The following is an 18,583-nucleotide window of genomic DNA, read 5'->3' as shown; positions in this document are numbered from 1 at the left end:
GCATGAGTATATGAGTTTTTTCCTTATTATTGTATTCATTACATTTCATTACTTTTATTTATTGAGAATATTCGTGGATTAAAGTATGAAGAAGGAATAAATTGGCTATTCCAAGTCTTAAACATAGATATTCATCGCGAACTATCAACCGCAGCTTGTAGATTTGAATCTGCTCCTCACAAGAAAAGGATTTTTCAAACTTTCGTTTGATTATAAAAAAGCGTAAAAACTTTTTATTACATATTTCTCTAGCGTCATTTGAAGCTATCTTGAAGAAGTGCGGAGCAACAAGTTTTAGATTGCACAAGATGTGAGATTTCTTAAGGAACTTGAAGAACAACTGAACTTTCGAGCTAATGAATTTTATAAGTCGTTTCATAAGTTCGTAAAATGTGGAAGGGGTCTTATTGTATATAAAATATTCAATGGAAATATTTTTTATTTAACTGTTGCTACTTTTCATCATAATAAAAAATGAAGAAAGAAGAAATGTACTCCAAACATAAATACACGTGCATCACTGATACAAATAAGTTGCTATTCGATATTTGCGGTTTTCCTGTAACCTCATGAACATCTTAATCAACAAAATGTTGAAGACAAGCAATAATACATGATGTCTATTGACATCGATTGACGCTATACATGTCAATTGAATTCTATTTTTTGTCAATTCATATTGATTGACATCAATGGGAGTCGATTGTGATATAATGTTAATTGCTGTCTATTGATGTCGACTGACGTCTATTCATATCAATTGAGGTCATTTGATGTAGATTCACATTCATTAATATCGATTGTCAATTGATGTTGATTGATGTCTTTTGTTGTTTATTAACATCGATTGATGTCGCTTGATATTGATTTATGACAATCTAAGTCATTTGAGGTCATTTGATTCAGGTCAATTGAAGTAGATTTTTGTCAATTTATGTCGATTGACGTCCATTGAAATCGATTGATGTCGATTGTCATTTGAGATCAATTGATTTAGGTCAATTGAAGTATATTTTTATCAATTCAAGATGAATTATGTCGATTTAAGTCGATTCATGACAATCTAAGTTATTTGAGGTCATTTGATTCAGGTCAATTGAAGTAGATTTTTGTCAATTTATGTCGATTGACGTCCATTGAAATCGATTGATGTCGATTGTCATTTGAGATCAATTGATTTAGGTCAATTGAAGTATATTTTTATCAATTCAAGATGAATTATGTCGATTCATGACGATTTAAGTCGATTCATGACAGTCTAAGTCATTTGAGGTCATTTGATTCAAGTCAATTGAAGTATATTTTTCTCAATTCATGTCGATTGACGTCCACTGAAGTCGATTTATGTCAATTGTCAATTGATGTCTATTAACGTCGATTAATGTCGATTCATGACAATCTAAGTCATTTGAGGTCATTTGATTTAGATCAATTGAAATATATTATTGACAATTCATGTCTATTGACGTCCATTGTAGTTGATTGATGTCGATTGTCAATTGATGTCTATTAACGTCGATTAATGTCGATTCATGACGATCTAAGTCATTGAGGTGATTCGATTTAGGTCAATTGTAGTATATTTTTGTCAATTCATGTCAATTGACGTCCATTGAAATCGATTGATGTCGATTGTCATTTGAGATCAATTGATTTAGGTCAATTGAAGTATATTTTTATCAATTCAAGATGAATTATGTCGATTCATGACGATTTAAGTCGATTCATGACAGTCTAAGTCATTTGAGGTCATTTGATTCAAGTCAATTGAAGTATATTTTTCTCAATTCATGTCGATTGACGTCCACTGAAGTCGATTTATGTCAATTGTCAATTGATGTCTATTAACGTCGATTAATGTCGATTCATGACAATCTAAGTCATTTGAGGTCATTTGATTTAGATCAATTGAAATATATTATTGACAATTCATATCTATTGACGTCCATTGTAGTTGATTGATGTCGATTGTCAATTGATGTCTATTAACGTCGATTAATGTCGATTCATGACGATCTAAGTCATTGAGGTGATTCGATTTAGGTCAATTGTAGTATATTTTTGTCAATTCATGTCAATTGACGTCCATTGAAATCGATTGATGTCGATTGTCATTTGAGATCAATTGATTTAGGTCAATTGAAGTATATTTTTATCAATTCAAGATGAATTATGTCGATTCATGACGATTTAAGTCGATTCATGACAGTCTAAGTCATTTGAGGTCATTTGATTCAAGTCAATTGAAGTATATTTTTCTCAATTCATGTCGATTGACGTCCACTGAAGTCGATTTATGTCAATTGTCAATTGATGTCTATTAACGTCGATTAATGTCGATTCATGACAATCTAAGTCATTTGAGGTCATTTGATTTAGGTGAATTGAAATATATTATTGACAATTCATATCTATTGACGTCCATTGTAGTTGATTGATGACGATTGTCAATTGATGTCTATTAACGTCGATTGATGTCGATTCATGATAATCTAAGTCATTTGAGATCATTTGATTTATGTCAATTGAAGTATATTTTTATCAATACATGTCTATTGTCAATTGATATTGATTGATATTGATTCATGTCAATTAAGGTCAATTGAAATCTATTTTTATCAATTTATGTCGATTGACGTCCATTGAAGTCGATTGTCAATTGATGTTTAGTGATGTCTATTAAAGTCGATTGATATAGATTGACGTCGATTGATATATTTTGATGTCAATTGACATCGATTGATATATTTGACGTCTATTATATTAATTCATGTTGATTTAGCTCAATTGAAGTCTATTTTCTATTACTATTACATAAAACATCGCCCTACAACTGTATCAGGGCTATTCCGAAATATTAGATTTCTGTTAACCTATAAATAAGCCCAACGATCTTTCTTTTCAACAGAGGTTGTTCGCAAGTTAACACGTGATGATATATTACAAAAAAAATTATCTAAAATTCAATTATTAAAAATCATTATTCAGTAAAAAAGAATCGAAAATGATATTAACAAGTAGCCTAGATTCTATTTGAAAAAATGGTGAATGCGATTGCGTTTTCGCCAAAATTTCAAAAACCCGTCAACATTTTTGGTGAGCATGCGGTAAAAACATTTAACTCATGAGGACATAACAATGTCTAGTCTTACGTCTTACACTCTTGTCACGAAAGAAGCAAATCAAGTTGGATTTTATTTTCGATTTGACTTTTGTGAGCAAATTAATGACGCCTCACTCAACAATTGTACTGTTTTTTTTTTTAATTTTGTCCCATAGCATCATGACTATCCACCCTTAACAAGAAATCTGGATCGGTTTTTAGCTGTTCTTTCAGAATGAGACATATTTCAACTCGATCTTATTTCTATTTATTAGATAAAGCTGCAGGAACAAATTTCGAAGCAACCCTTTCCGTTCTCAAATCCTCGGAAGCGAACTCCTAGATAACTCATCATTCTCTAATACTTGTTCAATATTCACTAGTACAAGATTTCGAATTTTTGTATATTCGGACGGTTGATTAGCGTCTCGCGGAAGAAATACGTACTACAAAAGCTAATAGCCATAGTAAAAGAAAAATAACGAATATCGAGTTTATAATAATTAACCTTCTCCTCGACGTCTGATATTTTTATTTCTTTTCACTTAAATTTCATTTCCTTCGGAATAAGCTTCCTTCACAATTCTATTTTTCATCTAAGTAATGTTTTTGATGTTATCAACTTCGTTTTCGTGGTAATTTCATCAAATTTCATCTTTATTCTCAAAACCACTATTTGCTTCTGTATCTACCCCTTTCGAATCCTTGCTAATCATCTACTAAGGATGCTTGGCTATTTTCAAAAAAGTGCTTAGGCTGTAGTTGGAAAACAACATATCATTTCTATACTGTGTTATTTGCTGAATTTAAACGTAGTCGTACAGACACCGATTATGGTGAACGTTCTGGTCCTTCAATTGAGGTGGTTACTCCAGAAAACATCAAAAAGGTCCACAAATTGGTTATATCTAATCGTAAATTGGAATTGCGTGAAATAGCTGAGGCTATAAAGTTATCAGAAGGCAGTGTATTTACAATTTGACCATTAGAAACCTTTTTTCAAAGTAGGTGACGCGTTTACTCACAGTCGATCAAAAACAACGAAGTATTGATGATTCAGATCAATGTTTGACTATATTAACATGTAATAAATTAGATTTTCTGCATCGATATGTAACAATGGATGAAAAATGGATCCCTTATATTCCTCCAGATCATCATCTGAGTGAACTGCAGCCGTTAAACCACGTCCGAAGCGTTAAAAGGCACAACAGTCAGGTAGGAAGGTTATGGCTTCAGTATTTTGGAATGTGTATGGAATATTGTTCATCGACTATCCAAAAGGGAAAGAAAAGCAGAAGCAAATAGTTGTTTGATCGTGTGAACACGATTATTAGTAAGTCACACGACTTATTGCATGATATTAATTCTTTTGCAAAATAGTCCAAAGAAACAAAAAGGTGCTTAATAAATGAATCAAAATTTAGCTAAGAAACTGCATGAAATATCAAACTTAACATTGATGCATCAGTTGATGAAAACTAATATCGTTGCATACGAATTATTCTATATTGCAGTTTCCACAAACTATATTTGTAAAGTAGTACTTGAAATTGAACAACCTTGTCCTAAATAAAGCTTGGATATTTTCTAATTAGCATTGAAACCAAAACTAACTCAAACAGGGTAATTGGAACATCAATTCCCATCACAAAATTAATAAATAGTAGGACTACATTTATCGAACTCAACTCTCTTATACATATGGAGTGAGACAGGTAGAGAGATATCAAATAAAATTTCTGACGTCTCGAAGAAATTTACGTCTGTATCTTGTACGGATCTATATGACCCTTGAGTTTTATATTACGTTTGACCTATATTGTTAGAGAATTTCGTGGGAGTATATAAAAGAATCGAGTATCATCTGCGGCATGAAAACGACAAAGTTTCCTAATAAATTTCCTCCTCAAATCTGTCTTTAGTGAGATATTTTTTAATCTGACCCTACCGAAATGCTATAATAATTATATTTTCGCTCATAAAAATCAACAAGCACTTGTATTTTTTTTAATAAATGTCCATTTATACAAAAATATGTAATGAGAAACTAAGCTTAGATCGTTCGAAAATTTTAGCACGCATAAAATAGTGTAACGGTCTTACTCTTCGCAGTGATGACTTGAAGAAAATAAGCATGACGAGGCCTAATAGTGGAAAAAGAATTTCCCTAAATATAGGCCTCCAGACAAAAAACAAATCAAGATCTTTCTTTTCGGATCTACCACGTAATGAGTAATTGAGGTTTAATACCTCCGGGATCACAATCTAGATGTAATCTAGATGTTGTTGGTTAGTTGGCGAATCTTTCAGGTAGTTTATGAGTTTCTTTTGATCTCTTTGAAATAACTTACCCAGTAAATGTGGTAATTCATCATATAACTTCACGGTAATAATTACCGTTGTATCAAAATGCATGTTTTTCTTAAATTCGACGCTCGCTTTGCCTCGTATATTGAAATTGACAATATTAGTGAGAAATTATTTTCCCAATATATTATATTTAGTTCAAAAAAACTAACGAACAGGCTTTTGGTAATAATCAAATGTCTAGAACTCTTTATACTTTTTCGAACGCCAGAGTATTTGAATTTTAGTTTTCATTCTTCTTTTATTCATTGTTTCCAATCTTTTCGATCTTTCCCTTGTCTTCCCCTTCCTGTGCTGCTTGTTGTAACCAAGGTTTCCTGGGTCTTCCTCTCCTTCTCTATCTGGTTTTTTGCTTCTGTACTTTCTCTTCTTAGGCTTCTCTCCGTATGTTTGTACTAGTTCAAATATATTTTAACTATTTTGTTTCCACTCTTTTCGATCCTTCCCTTGTCTTCCCCTTCCTGTGCTGCTTGTTGTAACCAAGGTTTCCTGGGTCTTCCTCTCCTTCTCTATCTGGTTTTTTGCTTCTGTACTTTCTCTTCTTAGGCTTCTCTCCGTATGTTTGTACCAGTTCAAATATATTTTAACTATTTTGTTTCCACTCTTTTCGATCCTTCCCTTGTCTTCCCCTTCCTATGCTGCTTGTTGTAACCAAGGTTACCTAGGTCTTCCTTTCCTTCTCTTTCTGCTTTTTGCTGCTGTAATTTCTCTTCTTAGGCTTCTCTCCGTATGTTTGTACCAGTTCAAATATATTTTAACTATTTTGTATCCACTCTTTTCGATCCTTCCCTTGTCTTCCCCTTCCTGTGCTGCTTGTTGTAACCAAGGTTTCCTGGGTCTTCCTCTCCTTCTCTATCTGGTTTTTTGCTTCTGTACTTTCTCTTCTTAGGCTTCTCTCCGTATGTTTGTACTAGTTCAAATATATTTTAACTATTTTGTTTCCACTCTTTTCGATCCTTCCCTTGTCTTCCCCTTCCTATGCTGCTTGTTGTAACCAAGGTTACCTAGGTCTTCCTTTCCTTCTCTTTCTGCTTTTTGCTGCTGTAATTTCTCTTCTTAGGCTTCTCTCCGTATGTTTGTACCAGTTCAAATATATTTTAACTATTTTGTATCCACTCTTTTCGATCCTTCCCTTGTCTTCCCCTTCCTGTGCTGCTTGTTGTAACCAAGGTTTCCTGGGTCTTCCTCTCCTTCGCTATCTGGTTTTTTGCTTCTGTACTTTCTCTTCTTAGGCTTCTCTCCGTATGTTTGTACTAGTTCAAATATATTTTAACTATTTTGTTTCCACTCTTTTCGATCCTTCCCTTGTCTTCCCCTTCCTGTGCTGCTTGTTGTAACCAAGGTTTCCTGGGTCTTCCTCTCCTTCGCTATCTGGTTTTTTGCTTCTGTACTTTCTCTTCTTAGGCTTCTCTCCGTATGTTTGTACCAGTTCAAATATATTTTAACTATTTTGTTTCCACTCTTTTCGATCCTTCCCTTGTCTTCCCCTTCCTATGCTGCTTGTTGTAACCAAGGTTACCTAGGTCTTCCTTTCCTTCTCTTTCTGCTTTTTGCTTCTGTACTTTCTCTTCTTAGGCTTCTCTCCGTATGTTTGTACCAGTTCAAATATATTTTAACTATTTTGTTTCCACTCTTTTCGATCCTTCCCTTGTCTTCCCCTTCCTATGCTGCTTGTTGTAACCAAGGTTACCTAGGTCTTCCTTTCCTTCTCTTTCTGCTTTTTGCTGCTGTAATTTCTCTTCTTAGGCTTCTCTCCGTATGTTTGTACCAGTTCAAATATATTTTAACTATTTTGTATCCACTCTTTTCGATCCTTCCCTTGTCTTCCCCTTCCTGTGCTGCTTGTTGTAACCAAGGTTTCCTGGGTCTTCCTCTCCTTCTCTATCTGGTTTTTTGCTTCTGTACTTTCTCTTCTTAGGCTTCTCTCCGTATGTTTGTACTAGTTCAAATATATTTTAACTATTTTGTTTCCACTCTTTTCGATCCTTCCCTTGTCTTCCCCTTCCTGTGCTGCTTGTTGTAACCAAGGTTTCCTGGGTCTTCCTCTCCTTCTCTATCTGGTTTTTTGCTTCTGTACTTTCTCTTCTTAGGCTTCTCTCCGTATGTTTGTACTAGTTCAAATATATTTTAACTATTTTGTTTCCACTCTTTTCGATCCTTCCCTTGTCTTCCCCTTCCTGTGCTGCTTGTTGTAACCAAGGTTTCCTGGGTCTTCCTCTCCTTCTCTATCTGGTTTTTTGCTTCTGTACTTTCTCTTCTTAGGCTTCTCTCCGTATGTTCGTACCAGTTCAAATATATTTTAACTATCTTCCAATACATACAATCGCAAGTCACTGACACAAAATTAATCAGTGAAATCTTTAAACTTATACAATCATCGATATGGTTGTTTACAATTGTGAGGAAGCAACTCAAGCGGTCTCACTCTATTACGACAAAGCCAGAGTCAGCGAGAAGTGGCCAGTACGCTGAACATGAATCAGTCGAAGACGTGGTTCCGAAAATAGAAAACGTGCACATTCGAGAAAGATGATCAATTCATTGTTAGCACATACATTTACTGGTGCTCAAGTTCAAAAAGAGCTCAGAGAAACGCGAGGAGTCGCTGTGAGTAGGTGAACAGTTCCAGCCCAGCCCTAAATTAACCCCAATCCACCGAGTATCCCCTCTACGATTTGCCAGAGAACACTTTAATTGGATTGGAAACTTGAGGTAGATTCGTGCAGTGTTGTATGAAAGAAAACGTGGCTTTTACACGAGGTTCCTGGATGGTCTGGGTGGATATTTCAATGGAATACTTAACAAAATTGGTTTGTATTGAAACTGGCGGTGGAGAGGAGGGATTAAAGACTAAACGATACACAAAAGAAATCCCTACCTAAGCCAGTTTCAAATATTCATCTTATTATTTTTCTTCCTATTTTCCTCTTAATAAATATTGAAAAAGTCACACTAAAAAGTAGATTTCTATTTCAATCAAAATGAAAGTTATTAATAAACAATAAGAAGTAATCAAAATTTGTGACGAAGTAAAACAATTTAAAACGTATTCTAATCTCATTCGAAATTTTTGTGAAAAAATAACACAAAGGACATAATGCTTTGCACACTAAACCAATTTAACTGACTAATAAATTTAGTAAAATAAAGAAAATTCTCTTATTTTATATTATCTTCTCGCTCAAACAGCTGGAAATCTCTTATCTAAGAGATATAAACCACTATTTCCATCAAAATGGAAGCTACTAATGAACAATGTAAGCTAATCAGAAGATTGAATGCAGTAAAACAATTTAAAAGGGTTTTTAATTCTGGAGAGGATTCTCACAAAGCGTCTCTGTTCTCATTCAAAAACTTTCTATTGACAAACTTTTTTCAAAATATATAACACGTTCGATTATTTTCAAAAAACAACAGTCGAATGTATTAATCTCTAAAAAACAAGAAAACAAAACAATGAATTTGTAAGAGAATATTGTATCGGTCTAACGATTCACGAAACAGAAGATAAAGGAGGCGCTTTTCATCTCAACAAAACAGCCCATTGATTAATGAACGTACCAGGTCAGCTGTAAATTTTTCTATGTGGCTTTCACTGGATCCGCTTCCACCATTGTCATGGGATATCTTTACCGACTTCATATATAATGCGATCATGAATTATACATAAATCTATAGCTAAACAAATCATTTAAGTGAAAAATGAAGCAAATACGGTGAGGTGGGACAAATAGGACTTCGTAGAAGCATTTACTAAGAAAATTGGATTTTCGATCGATGATATGAATCATTTTATTGCTTTAATTGCTCCTATCTTTTATTTATTCATTTATTCACACTACTCCACAGCCCAAGCCCCAATTTAAAAGGAAAAAAACATACATAGAAGTTAATAATTAAATTTGAAGATTCGCTTAGGTTAAAACGTTGTAACACTGTGCTTTGAAGTAGTGGATAAAACTTGTCAAACTTTCACCACAGCTTTCTAAAAGCTCCACCAAGGATGATATTAATATTCTCATCAAAATTTACTTTACTGTAGAACTTTTAAGCACATTATTGGAAATCAAATAAGGTATTACATTTTGAAATGTTCAGAGGAAGTGCATTCTATCTGCACTACTCACAAATTGTATCTAGATCAGATTAAAGTAACAATCGCCAATGTTTGATATCAAATGATGAAGCTTCATAAAGGAGAATATTAGAGTTCAATCCCAAGACGATTTAAACACTTTTCACAGTAATTTTCAATAACTTCGATACCGTTTTTATAATAAAAATCGTCAAGCTCCTAAAACTGCCCATATCACCTCTCCATTGCTGGAAAATCTCTGACGACTCAGCCATTTTTTCAAGTCTGGGAACAGAAAATAATCTGAGGGAGCTAAATATGGTGAATAGGGTGCATGAGGTAGCAATTAAAACTTTAATTCATTCATTTTGACCATTGCCATAACGGATGTGTGGGCTGGGCTTCAATTATGAATTCAAACGTTGCAATAAGTTTGTATAATTCTCGTCGATAGTTTTTTCAAGATATTCAATGAAATTTATCCCACATGCATCCCAAAAAATTGACGCCATGACCTTTCTTTGTCTACTAATTTGTGTATTTTCAGTCGAAGATAATCTAGTACCGCTTTGAGAATTTCCTTCAACATTTCTGGAAGGGTCACTTCATTTGGTCGACCACTGCGATGCTGGTCTTCGCAGGTCGTACGGCCTTGTTTAAATTCTGCTGTCCAATATTTTACTGTTGATAACGAAGGAGCAGTTTCACCCAAAATAGAATCTAGCTCAGCTTTCACATTGGTTGGGCTAATGCCCTCCAAATAAAAGTATTGAATCAATTAAAAATGACATGTTTACAAATCACTGAAAACGTTTACTTTTGATGGTTAACAAACAAATACTAAACAGCCTGGTGTCTTCAAATTTGAAACATATGCTGTATAGATTGTGTAACGCGGTGGTATTTCTTAAGCAATTACTTCTGAAGATTTATATTTATATTATATATGAAGATATCTGTTGAGATAGCAAAAATGTCTAATCCAAATGAAACATATCTTCTGACATAAGTCCCTAATATCAAAAAGAAATATTGATCGGTTAGAAAAAATAGAGAAACTTACGAGGATTTGTCCAGTTTATCTGTAATTGATGCGAGACATAAGTTAAGTATATGTCACGTTTTAATTTATTGTCGTTATATATGAAAATTACAATTTATCCTGATTACAATCGACCTATATATTGGTATGTATATATACATTCATGTTACCTATTATATCCACTAAATGATGTGTTTGTTTAACATAATATGATGCATGACTCTACTACTGACAAAACATTTTATTTCTACAACGTCAACACAATTAGTAAAACAGGAAACCTTGGCAATGTTTTACATAAAGTTTTCTGTAATAAATATTAATACTAGGAGGAAATGGGAAAATTATATAAACAGTCTTAATTCGAGGAGTTTCCATTATATTTTATCACAGTAATTATTAGTAAGGGAAACGATCTGTATATTGTGTCTGCAACTATCACATAATCCAGTCAGAATTTTCTGCCTGAATCAACTGGTTAAATTTCGAAATAATTCAGTTTAACAAATTTCTTTTTTAGACAACGCCATCTGGAAGTTGTTCGTTCTGTATTCATTTACATACCGAAAGTTGCGTTTTGATTGCTCCATGTAGTGAAAATGACAGTTCCGTACTGCAAAATATTTTCGGGACGCTCTGGAGTAAACAACTTCAACTTCCTTAAATGTCACTCTAGCCACTTCAATGTTGACAGTTGACAGTTTCACTTCAATGATTTTGCATAACCTTTAATTTTTAATTTTTTGGAAATTATTCGTTTTATCCGAAATTTTGTCTAAATTAATGAATAATAATTAATGATGATGTAAAAAAATACATCAGCGATGAAGAGTTAATCGAATCCATCAACATCTAGTAGAGATATACATATTTCATCTGCAACCAATCCAATAAATATCAATAATTGTCCTGGAGGTACAGTCACAATATCTTTTTGCAGATAAGTAATAAATTAATATTAATAAAATGTTTATGATTCTCTCTTATTTATATTCTTTAGTCCGAGTAATTGAAAAAATTTTGGATCTTATGCGTCGTCTAAAAAATGTTGTGTACGCCGCGTCTGAAAATAGACAAGTAGCACTTTCTGTCCTTGCCATACAAATAACTATTTCATATTGTCAAGGCAAGGTCGAAATAGTTATTTGTATACTTTATACGAGCGCATTTTTCGACTTTTCTTCAACTGTTATTAGTCATTTAGTGTTTGTGATTTAGTTTAGTCCACAAGACATATTTTTTGTATTCGAATCTTATGCATTAATCGCATAGGCAAAAGTAACTGTATCAATGCCGCCGAATTGAAAATACCTCGACGTTCCTTGGACTACAACGTGAAAAAATATGCATCCACGAGGAGCTTTGGCGATAGAAAATGATCAGAGCGGCCTCGAAAAACTAGAACCGGTGAAAGTATTTTATTGATCAGTATAGTGATCTTAGGCATGTTTTGAAAGAAAAACGACTAGAGACCTGGTAATTTTTGAACATATTTTGAAAAAAGACTATAAAAAATTATTAAATATATATAAATTATAAAATATATTGAAAAAAACATATTAGTTTAGCGTTTTTCGAAATCTTAGAATCCATTTATCTATGTCCTAGATGTAGTATTTTCTATTTTACCAATTTATTTCATTGGTGAACTTCCGATTCGTCTTTTTGGACTTGATTTATAAATTGAACGGGTTTTACCTAGAGGGTGAGTGAGTGAATAAATGCTAATAATTGTTGTTGGCGTTTGTATTTATTCAACGATTGGGAATTGTCTCTTAACGCATATTAAGCAGACAGAGGAATGGATTTTTGGTTAAGTTAAGTTAGGTTAACTTAAGCTTGGTTTATGCAGTCAAAATTAAAATTAACATTAAACTAAACTCTTGGTGGTAATTTAATGATTTATGCAGTAAATTGGGGATAATTATAAATTACTGGTAAACCAATAGAAATTCCCTGTATAGGCCCTTTTTTGTCATGCAAATGTGGAAAGCTACTGACACTGTCTATAAGTGTTTGTATTTGACAGAATTGGAATGGAAGAAAGTACTGAAAGTAATGATTTGGCTGCCACACACGCCCTCAACCCGTTTGAGTTGTTGTGAGACAAATTGGACAGGAAATTTTGAGAAACAATCGTCTCCTTCTCCTACTTTACATCTTTTGAATATTTTGAGTTGAGAACGGAATCAAATAGATGTCGATTATTTGTAATAGAAATGATTACAAAGAACGCATTGGGCACCAAAATAATAAAAGAAAAATAGGGCTACATCGATAAATCAAAATTCTAAAAATGTAAATTACAGACAGTACATTTATGATAATATCTACTCATAAGTTTTTTAACATATTAAAATCAAAATCGATCGAATTGTTCATAACTATTATGTATCACGTAAACTACACTTAGATCGAGTATTTTTGATGAAATCTAAATGCATCACCACAAATGAATCTGCTACCTACAGAAGTAAAGAGAAAGTATAGAAGAATTTTATGGAATGACAGTTGACGTAAAAAACCACTAGGTTTAATACGCATAGATGAAATTGGTAGCGCTGCTATATTAGGTACGTTCCACTTAACGTCGTTCGTACCGCTACGTAACTCTCATCAAAATATGGCGGTAATTCAACAATGTGTCGAAATAAATAACTTGTCACGTCCCCCACTGACGTTTCAGTGAAATTGCATTCAGTTTTATTCAAATCGCAGCCGTAAATTTACGGAAATTCATGCTCAGTTCAATTTTATATTAATCCATACGACATATTCTAAGCTTACATAACTGAAAACTTTCGCACAATCCCCACTATTATAAAGACAATAGAACCATCATGAAGGCCGTTTTATCTACTTCTCCACGGTTTTTAAGTTTTAGAACTTGATTTAAACATTAAACAGAGATGATTCTGCTCACCTCTATCCTCCATAAACTGATGTTTTGACTAACTAACCTCATTTTACAATTCCTGTTGACTCGCTATTATAGTTGACAGTTTTTGTTGGATTCATAACGAGTTTGAGATTCTTCCTTATTAATTCTTAAACAATATGAAAGATGTTATTTGGCCATAAGCCAGAATATGAGAATTATACTAATAAGTTATCAAAATCGCTTGATGGTAGACTTCTGTTAATCACCGAGATAGTCAGCAAGCCTTTCATTGTTAAAAACGTTGCAAAAGCTTCAAAGAACAAAGAAAAGGGTTGTTTTAACCTATTCCAGCTAATGTAAATATTACTATATATGTGATATTATAAACAAAGGTTAGGAGTTCACTCGATGCAGTATTTGAGATCGCCTGATTTTGTTCCTTTAGATTTCTGCTCATACCTGACGTTTTGTAACGATATCTAGCGTCTATCATTTTATGATATAAATAAAATTGAATGTGTATTGGGTAATAAGTATTGTAGTGAGAAAAATTTCTATGGAAACAAATTCATGAAAAATCATACCTTGATAATGTGCTTACTGAGATTTAAACAATTGTCTGTCTGATATTTCGTGAACAGCACTGTTATAACATGAATGAATTTCTAAAATTGAGAGAAAAAAAGTCAAAACGCGCTCGTATTAATCTCCGTAAACAAAATTAATACGAAAAAATTGAACGTAGTAACGAAATTCGGTTGATATTATCCCGGATATATCGAACAGTAGGTCCTGTTTGTTATGAAGTTGGCGGTAAACTGAACGATCTCTAGCCGCCAACGTTGCTGCGGAGTTGAGCTTCAAGCAGTGCGCCATATGAAACCTTTTCAGTTTATATATTTGTTATAAAATAATCGAGAATATTCTATAAATTTCGCTCATACAATTCATTATATTATTCAACTAGCGACATTCTTTAAAACATTTTATGTGTTTATCCAGGTGATTGCATGCACCTTTACTAAAACGTGCTTATAATACACCCGTACGAGTTTATTAAGAATATTGTTCACTTTCATTGTTGTTTATTATTGTTTTTTATAATATATTGAGCTGTAATGTAGGCCATAACTCACGCAAGTAAACTTGATAATTCATAATAAAAAGTTATGCGTTGAATACTATAGCTGCGAGGATTGCTACTAAAGTTTATTGTCAATGGTCAACGTATTCAGAACGTGTTGTCATACGAGTGCTATTTGAGTTGTATATAGTTACTTGAATTGTTAATCTTGGTCAAAAAATAAAATTAAAACATTTTTGTAAGATGGTTTCGAATGTGGATTGGACCAACGATTAACTCGCTTGGACTTTCGAACGAATATTTCAGTGGTTGCTGACGAGTGCATAGTTAACATTGAACAGAACGTACCCAGTGCATTTGATGTCCTATTTTTGCATTATCAAAATCTTTCGACCACTTCTTGCTATATTCTTAGCTGTGGGAGAGTTTTTTAAATAAAAAACAAATGTTTTGTTTCAATTTGTTCGAAAACACAAACAATTTCTCGTGAATTCATGTTAAATCCAATTTTACCCTAGCCTGCACGTACAATCATGATGTCTATAGTGCTGAAGACGTGTAAAACACTCCCATACACAACCATCATGGTCTTCTAGTGCTAGTGGAACGAATATTTCAGTGGTTGCTGACCAGAGCATAGCTAACATTGAACAGAACGTACCCAATGCATTTGATGTCCTATTTTTGCATTATCAAAATCTTTCGACCACTTCTTGCTATATTCTCAGCTGAGGGAGAGCTTTTTAAATAAAAAACAAATGTTTTGTTTCAATTTGGTCGAAAACACAAACAATTTCTCGTGAATTCATGTTAAATCCAATTTCACCCCAAACTGCACGTACAATCATGAGGTCGATAGTACTGAAGACGTGTAAAACACTCCCATACACAACCATCATGGTCTTCTAGTGCTAGTGGAACGAATATTTCAGTGGTTGCTGACCAGAGCATAGCTAACATTGAACAGAACGTACCCAATGCATTTGATGTCCTATTTTTGCATTATCAAAATCTTTCGACCACTTCTTGCTATATTCTCAGCTGAGGGAGAGCTTTTTAAATAAAAAACAAATGTTTTGTTTCAATTTGGTCGAAAACACAAACAATTTCTCGTGAATTCATGTTAAATCCAATTTTACCCTAGCCTGCACGTACAATCATGATGTCTATAGTGCTGAAGACGTGTAAAACACTCCCATACACAACCATCATGGTCTTCTAGTGCTAGTGGAACGAATATTTCAGTGGTTGCTGACCAGAGCATAGCTAACATTGAACAGAACGTACCCAATGCATTTGATGTCCTATTTTTGCATTATCAAAATCTTTGGACCACTTCTTGCTATATTCTCAGCTGTGGGAGAGTTTTTTAGATAAAAAACAAATGTTTTGTTTCAATTTGGTCGAAAACACAAACAATTTCTCGTGAATTCATGTTAAATCCAATTTCACCCCAAACTGCACGTACAATCATGAGGTCGATAGTACTGAAGACGTGTAAAACACTCCCATACACAACCATCATGGTCTTCTAGTGCTAGTGGAACGAATATTTCAGTGGTTGCTGACCAGAGCATAGCTAACATTGAACAGAACGTACCCAATGCATTTGATGTCCTATTTTTGCATTATCAAAATCTTTCGACCACTTCTTGCTATATTCTCAGCTGAGGGAGAGCTTTTTAAATAAAAAACAAATGTTTTGTTTCAATTTGGTCGAAAACACAAACAATTTCTCGTGAATTCATGTTAAATCCAATTTCACCCCAAACTGCACGTACAATCATGAGGTCGATAGTACTGAAGACGTGTAAAACACTCCCATACACAACCATCATGGTCTTCTAGTGCTAGTGGAACGAATATTTCAGTGGTTGCTGACCAGAGCATAGCTAACATTGAACAGAACGTACCCAATGCATTTGATGTCCTATTTGTGCATTATCAAAATCTTTCGACCACTTCTTGCTATATTCTTAGCTGTGGGAGAGTTTTTTAAATAAAAAACAAATGTTTTGTTTCAATTTGGTCGAAAACACAAACAATTTCTCGTGAATTCATGTTAAATCCAATTTCACCCCAAACTGCACGTACAATCATGAGGTCGATAGTACTGAAGACGTGTAAAACACTCCCATACACAACCATCATGGTCTTCTAGTGCTAGTGGAACGAATATTTCAGTGGTTGCTGACGAGAGCTTTGCTAACATTGAACGGAACTTACCCGATGCATTTGATGTCCTATTTGTACATTATAAAAATCTTTCGACCACTTCTTGCTATATTCTCAGCTGTGGGAGAGTTTTTTAGATAAAAAACAAATGTTTTGTTTCAATTTGGTCGAAAACACAAACAATTTCTCGTGATTTCTTGTTAAATCCAGTTTTACCCTAACCTGCACGTACAATCATGATGTCTATAGTGCTGAAGACGTGTGAAACACTCCCATACACAACCATCATGGTCTTCTAGTGCTAGTGGAACGAATATTTCAGTGGTTGCTGACCAGAGCATAGCTAACATTGAACAGAACGTACCCAATGCATTTGATGTCCTATTTGTGCATTATCAAAATCTTTCGACCACTTCTTGCTATGTTCTTAGCTGTGGGAGAGTTTTTTAAATAAAAAACAAATGTTTTGTTTCAATTCGGTCGAAAACACAAACAATTTCTCGTGAATTCATGGTAAATCCAGTTTTACTCTAACCTGCACGTACAATCATGATGTCGATAGTACTGAAGACGTGTGAAACACTCCCATACACAACCATCATGGTCTTCTAGTGCAAGTGGAACGAATATTTCAGTGGTTGCTGACGAGATCATTGTCAAAGTTAGAACGTACCCAATGAATTCGGTCTTGAGCGTCCCGGTCATTTCGCCGATGCAATATTGGTGGATCAAAACGAGCTGTGGTTGAAAATCAACAGAACGAAATAAATTACTTACAATCCAAAAACTGTCATTGTAATGTCAGTTGTATCAAAAATCCAAGGGAATTCTTGTTAAATTCAATTTTACTCCAATCTCTATGTATCTTAGTGGGTCTGCAATGCTGGAGATATGCGTTTCATTTTTTTTTTTCATCTTTCAAATACGATATTTACCGTGTCTGTAGACAAACCAGTGTAGTCGTGCTCTACGTTTTTTCTTATTTTGCCGTAAAAATGATCGAAGTTGGAATAAAACGACAGATTGTTGTGCAATTTCACATTAAACTTGAAACAAGTGTAAGGCAATGTGAATGTTTGTCCAAGTGTTTTTGAGTGATTTAAGAGTTTTCAAAAAGATTTTGAAGATGATTCACGTTCGGATCGCCCTTTCACTTCTAAGTATTCGTGCGACTACTAAATCTACAGGGTGTTTTAAGTAATAAATCTATTTCATAAAACTTTATCTAAAAAAAAGTTTTGATTCCAAATAAATTAAGGGCTGCTAATTGCAGTACCGTATAATAAAACAGGAAATATATACTGTGAAAATACCCTTGGTTAGTCCTTTGCGAATACACAAACATTACAGAATTCCATGTTTCTAGCTTCACTGAATTTGTAGGAAAAACAAATAAAAACTCAATTTTAGTCACGTTTTAAGGGTGATATCTCGAGAAGGGGTGGGCTGAGGAAATTTTGTTATAGGAAACACCCATCTTAATTTTATACGAGCAATCACCTCTTGAATTTTGTCGCTCAAACGTTTTCTAGTCGATTGTAGCATCCCGCTGTTAGACCACCCACCTTATTTGCCGGATTTTGCACCGTGCGACTCCTACCTATTTCATAAGATTAAATCTGCATTGCAAGGAACAAGATTTGATTTATTTTGAATGATTTCTAGGACGGTCTATTAATTTGTTTGTTTAGTTTCTTTAATTTCTGAAATTTTAAGAATTCTTTTCGGATATATATAGGGAGTTTGTTTCGCGCTGTTTAGTTTAGTTTATAATAAATAGTCGTAGTGAACAAACCGAAATAGAAACTGATTGAAGAATTTGAATAAATCATTCAAGTTAGTAAAGTGATAAT

The 18,583-nt window shown here is 33.7% G+C and overlaps 1 protein-coding gene across 2 annotated transcripts in view; it reads right to left on the bottom strand.

The window, feature by feature from the left end:
- Window positions 1-14,291, bottom strand: part of LOC130893827 (teneurin-a) — a 572,912-nt gene extending 558,621 nt beyond the window's left edge. For both annotated transcript variants that reach the window (XM_057800233.1, XM_057800234.1), the window contains exon 1: window positions 14,056-14,291. The gene's annotated coding sequence lies outside the window, so the exon portion shown is untranslated. The remainder of the gene's footprint in view (window positions 1-14,055) is intronic.
- Window positions 14,292-18,583: the final 4,292 nt, after the last annotated feature.

Source organism: Diorhabda carinulata, chromosome 5 (genome assembly GCF_026250575.1).
Source record: "Diorhabda carinulata isolate Delta chromosome 5, icDioCari1.1, whole genome shotgun sequence".
Classification (NCBI taxonomy): domain Eukaryota; kingdom Metazoa; phylum Arthropoda; class Insecta; order Coleoptera; family Chrysomelidae; genus Diorhabda; species Diorhabda carinulata.
The sequence above is the reverse complement of the archived record's forward strand: the minus strand, read 5'-3'. Positions and strand labels throughout refer to the sequence as shown.